This window comes from Mesoplodon mirus (genome assembly GCF_964341445.2).
Source record: "Mesoplodon mirus genome assembly, chromosome: 11".
Classification (NCBI taxonomy): domain Eukaryota; kingdom Metazoa; phylum Chordata; class Mammalia; order Artiodactyla; family Ziphiidae; genus Mesoplodon; species Mesoplodon mirus.
The window spans coordinates 101,951,411-101,957,335 of record NC_138987.1 but is presented as its reverse complement, the minus strand read 5'-3'; positions in this window follow the sequence as shown (position 1 = coordinate 101,957,335).

Genomic DNA, 5,925 nt, shown 5'->3' with positions numbered 1-5,925 from the left:
TTTGCCCTTTCCAGCTCATTCTCCCGGAGCAGTGACTGTTTAAAGTTAAATTAGGGACTTCCCTGGTGGCGCAGTGGTTAAGAATCTGCCACCAATTCAGGGGACATGGGTTCGAGCCCTGGTCCGGGGAGATTCCACATGCCACAGAGCAACTAAGCCCGTGCACCACAACTACTGAGCCTGCGCTTTAGGCCCTGTGAGTCACAACTACTGAGCCCGTGAGCCACAACTACTGAAGCCCGCGCGCCTAGAGCCCGTGCTCCACGGCAAGAGAAGCCACCGCAGTGAGAAGCCCATGCACCGCAACGAAGAGTAGCCCCTGCTCGCCACAACTAGAGAAAGGTCGTGCACAGCAATGAAGACCCAACACAGCCAAAAATAAATAAAATAAATAAACAAATTTATTTTTTAAAAAGTTAAATTAAAGCAGGGTCCTCCAGTGTGACAAGTCTGTGCACTTAGGAAACTCCTGTCCCCACCGGGCACGTAGCACCCTGTGAGCTGGGGTCCCTCCCACTCCATCCTGCCCTGCACAGGACTCCAGCCTCGGGTCCCGAGCTCTGCCCACCCCAGGGCCCGCCTGGGTCTCTCTGCTGGGAATGCTTCTTCTCCCGCTCGTGTCTGACTCTTGTCACCCTCGGGCTCCACGTCCTTGTTTCACAAAGGCTTCTCCCTCGGGGCGCCTTGCTCTCCCCTCCCACCCCACCGCGATGTGTGATGACCATGTATTTAGTTCTGCGGGGCCGCCCTCCCCCACGCCGTCATCTCCCCGTGGACGGGCACGAATGACCAGGTCACGTCCACCGCGACCCCGGAGCCCAGCCCGTGCCCAGTCAGCCCCCAATAAACATGGAGTTGCAAGAACGGACGTGCCCTGTTCGTGCTGAGCTGAGGTCAGGTCCCGGCTCCCAGCCTGGTCTCTGGGAGAAGGAAGTCGAGGAGCTGGCCCTGGCCTCACGTGGCCCCAGGCTGCGAAGGAGAACCGAAGTCATTACAAGTGCCCTGTGGATGCGGTGAAGCCCACCCTCTCCCTGGGTCCTGGCTCCTGGCGCTGGGACAGCCTTGCTGACTAGGGTGCTCAACCACAGGCTGGTATCCAGAGGGAACCAGATGCCCTTGAAGACCTTTTGATTCATGGCCTTAACCAATCCCAGCAGGGGGCACACGGGTCCCAACTGAGCTGACTTCGATTCAATGATGGTGACAATGGAACTTAGCAGAACGGGCTTCGGTAGCAAGCTGCCACAGTCATGGGGGTCTCCCAGGAGTGTAGCATCTCTGATTTGGGAAAACTAACCGCTGTGGTGCCTTCGTGCCAGTTCAACAGGCAGAGTCCGAGCAGAGAACCAGAAACACCAGCAGAGCCAGACCGGGACTCGCCAGGAGGGAGGAGCTGTGGCCCCCGGGTTCTGCTGGGCAGAGAAGGTAAAACTTGTTTCACTCACTCCTCCTGTGACTTCCCGGAGGGGCCCTGACATACAGGTCTTCGGGGGAAACGTGTGTTAGTTGAATTCTTGTAAGCAAAACCTTGCTGCACTCAGGGGCTCGCTGTTTCTTTAAGGGAAATCTGTAGCAAAACCTCCTGTTCACCAAACACCTTTTGTGATTTGAACTCCTGGAGTCTGTATCTATTTGTTTTTAGAGTGAGGTCAAACCCTTTGTCCTCCTTTGTCAAATGAATGGTCTGGGCTGGAAAACCAGAGTCCCCATCATCTGGCCCCCGATGGGTGCCCTGGCCTGGCCTTCTGGTCCTGGAGTTTTGCTTCCGTCCAGGACAGCTTGGGGTGGGGGGCGGTTCTGGAAGATCCAACTGACAAAATGCTGCTGGAGATGTGAATCATCCCCTTTCCCAGCAGTTTAGAAGTTGGGATCCAACCTCAGGGAAAACCATGGAACATTTAATCTTATAATCTTGAAATAATGTGAAACTTCAGAAAAGTAGCAAGAATAGTACAAAGAACTCTAAACATAAATAAATAAACCATGTTTATTAGTTTCTTGTGTTTCTTTGTACAAAATAAACAAATGCACATGTGAACTCTCTGTTTCCTCTTTCTGTGATGAAAGGCACACGTTGCCCACTGTCCTGAGCAATTGAAAACATAAATGAAAAACGTGATAATCAGAAGATCCTAGAATAAAAGGAAGGAGAAATGACGCTGAACTCTGATGAGAAATTAGCTTTAGGCAAGAGAGAATGTGCATCCACTGAGGATTATTGTCTGAATCGAGACCATTACTCCCCTCGTGGCTGTTTTAGTTACCTAGTGCTGCATAGTATATTATCCCAAAATGTAGTGGCTTAAGAAAGCAATAAGACGTATTGTCTCTCACGGTTTCTGTGGGTCCGGGATTTGGGGTGGGCCCAGCTGGGCAGTTCTGTTTGCGGCAGTTCCGTCTCTCTCGTGAGTTGGAGGGGTGGGAGTGGCTGGGGGCTGGCCGGGACCTCCTTGTCTCCACACAGCCTCTTGCCTCAGCCAGGGGTCTCTGCACAGGCCCGGGTGGGCTTCCGCACAGCATGGCGGCCGAAGGCTTCAAGAGTACGTGTTCAGGGAACAAAGCAGAAGTTCTATTGCCTTTTCTGATGTAACCTTGGAAGTCCCCTGGCATCACATCTGCCATACTCTTGGGTCATATCTCTCTAGGCTAAACCCTCCCGGTTTCAAGAGGAGGGGGAGAGACCTTGCCTTCTGATGGAAGATGGTCAAGGTCACATAATAGGAAGGACATGTAAGATGCTGTAGAAAATATCTGGAAGAGACAACCACCAAATGGTGGTTTTTCTGGTTCTACCATTTCTTCCGTATGTATGAGCTGCCATTCTGCTCTAAGAACTTTCTCCGATCGATTGGTTATCAGGTGCTGCCCAGAACTTCCTCAGGAAGACCTGCCTGTTTAATTTTTAAAGCTCACCAGAACAGGATTCTGTGACCCATCTCAGCCACCTTGTCCAGATCCCCAAATGTCCCTTTCCCCAGGTCAGGAGTTTGAAGCACTGATGTGAGCCATGCCTCTTGCAAGACTGGACTCCTTGAGGTCTGGATACTTGTAGATGCATCTATCGGCCGAAATTAAGTCAGCTTGCTAGAGTATAAATATTATTTTCACATACATAATATATGTTACTTTAAATAGCAGTCATCCTAAAATAATGTAACCTTCTTTGGTCTTTCTTCTGTGTCCCGAAGCATGTACATCAAAGGTGTGGGATCTGGGATCATGGTGGGGACAGGGAGCGACTTCAGATGGGCTTTGTCCTGAGAAACATCTGTAGCTCCCAATGCTCACCGCCGATGGTGCGGCTGGGGCACAGACGCTGGGTTCCACGGGGTCCAGGCTTTTTAGCCAATAGAGCCTCTTCCTCCTTCAGGGTGGCCAGGATCCAACCTTCCAAAGGGCCTTTCCTTGGGGACTGTCCAGAGACCGTATGTTAGGAGATGAGGTCTGCCCAGTCCAGCCAGACCTCCCACGGGGAAGGGGTGGGAGGACTGGAAGTTTTAGGTTCACAGAATATCAGAGCGGGGAGGGGCCTAAACGTCATTCTATCTACCCTCTCTGAGGGACAGAGGACGAAACTGGGGCCCAGAGAGGGTCAGTAACTTGCCCAGGTCACACAGCAGGTGATAGAAGGTTCCTTAGTCTTGCCTCAGTGCTCAGCCTACAATACGGGGCTGTTTTCTCTCCTGTCAGGGGCCCATCACCCTGGTGGGACCGGGTCAGTTCTCTGAGGGTGGAGTTCGCACTGCTCAACCTCCAACCCACCCACGACAGCCGCTTCACCCCTGTTCCGGCTCCATGAGGCCAGGACGCATCAGCCCTCGGGGGACAGGCTGACCCCTCCCGTGACCCCTGGCTTCCCTTGGCCTCGGCTTCCTGTGGCCCCGGAGGAACGGATTCTTGCCCAGAGCCTTTGTCCAGGGTCCTCCGCCCCCGCCCCACCCCCCGGCCCCCGGGGACCGTCGTTTGGTGGGAAGTGGCCGGAGGAAGGAGTCGGAAAGCAAAGGCGATGCTTGCGGCCCGCACCTTCGGCACCTGCGACACCTGCGGCGGCGGCACCTGCGGCGGGCGGCGCGCTGCTGACCCCTGGTGGCCACACATGGTAGCGCAGGTGCCGCCGCTCGCTCCCGGCGCCCTTTCCGGCTCAGACCCGCAGGGGCAGGTGCGCTCGCTTTGAAAACACATCGGCCGGAATTCCACTTCCTCCTTCCCACGGTGACCAGACCTGGGGTCCGTTCCCCCGGCTCCGGCCGTCTCACTTGCACTACCTGCCTCCCCTGCTTTGCTTTTGCTCCCCATCTCCTCCGGGAGAAAGGCCCGCCCCTGCCATGGGCGTCCTGCCCTCTGGCCCCATTCAGAGCTGGTAGCGGGACGGGAGGGCAGGGCCATCGAAGTGTTTAAATTTTGTTATAGTAACATAAGAAGTTCGAATAGGTATGGAATCACATTTCAAAAATCAAAAAAACATGAAAAGGGATAGGTTGAAACATTTACACCCACCTCCACTCCCCACGCTTCTTTCCCACCCCACCTATTTTTCCCACCGTGTTTATTAGTTTCTTGTGTTTCTTTGTGCAAAATAAACAAATGCACATGTAAACTCTGTTTCCTCTTTCTGTGATGAAAGGCACACGTTGCCCACTGTCCTGAGCTTTGCTTTTAGTTGAGGGTCTTTCCCCACCCTCTGTCTCACTGTTTCTCAGTGGGGACACACCAGAGCTTAATAAACAAGGCCCAGATAGCTGACACCTGGATTGTTTTCAAATATCTGTTATTATAAACTCTTGGGAATTCCCTGGTGGTCTGAGGGGTTAGGACTCCACGCTTCCACTGCAGGGGGCACGGCTTTGATCCCTGGTTGGGGAACTAAGATCCTGCATGCCTCATGGTGTGGCCAAAAAAAAAAAACCCTAAAGCCAAAAACCAAACAAAGAAACCATACACAAAAAACCCACAAAAGCTCTTGCAATGTAATCAGTACCTAATATATGCAATGAATGAATAAATGGCCAGGTGACAGAAGCCCTGAGGGCACTTCCCTAGGTTTATAGACATGCCCCTTCCTCCAAGGCACCAGCTCCAGGGAAGGCTCTAGGACGTTTGAAACAGTCATCTGTGCAGCAGGGGGAAGTAGGGTCTTGCTTTATTGGTCAAACACTCGGTCCAGGCAGATTAGAAGTAGAAATGAAAAAAGGAAAATATATGAACAACATTCTGAAGGAAAAAATAAGAAACCGGACATAATTTTCTGTAGATGAGGGACACCTGCAATTCTGTCTTCTCAGAAGGGGGTTGGAGGCCGAGGGGTCAGCGCCTCAGTCTGCGAGCTCTGGGAATGCCCCCTCTCTGACCCCCTCAGTCCTCTCTGCCCCAAACATCCTCTGATGCTGGGAGCCGTATCGGGGCCCCAGACCTCTTCCAGAAAAGCCCACACTTCAACCCCAGTAACTCACCCAAGGCCAAATGCAACAAAGCCGCCAGGAGGAGAGGTGAATGGGTCAGAGCCTGGGAGGAGTGTGGCGGGGCCGTGAGCTCTGGTTCCACGTGGATTCCTGCCCCGCAGACTGGGAGGCCCGTGGGAGGTGAGGGGTCGGATGGGGGTGCATCTGGGGAGGTCAGCACGGGAAAGAGAGAAGAGTGCTGGTCCCTGAGGTCTGAGCGCCAGCCAGAGGTCTCTGCCACCATGTCCAGCGCTCTGACCCTCGTCCACAGCTCACAGGGCTTCTGGGCTGACGGCCTCATTTTATCACAGGAGGTGCTGGGCCCGGTGTGCTCTTAGAGCCCTTTCTGGCTCTGACAGTCAGTTCTGTGCTCTGAAGGAGGGGTTGACACTGCAGGGAGAAAACTCCGTCCATGGGGAGGCGGTAGTGCCAATGGGAGAGGGGAAGGATGTGCCAGCCTGTGAGTGGAAACCAACCCTGAGTTCAT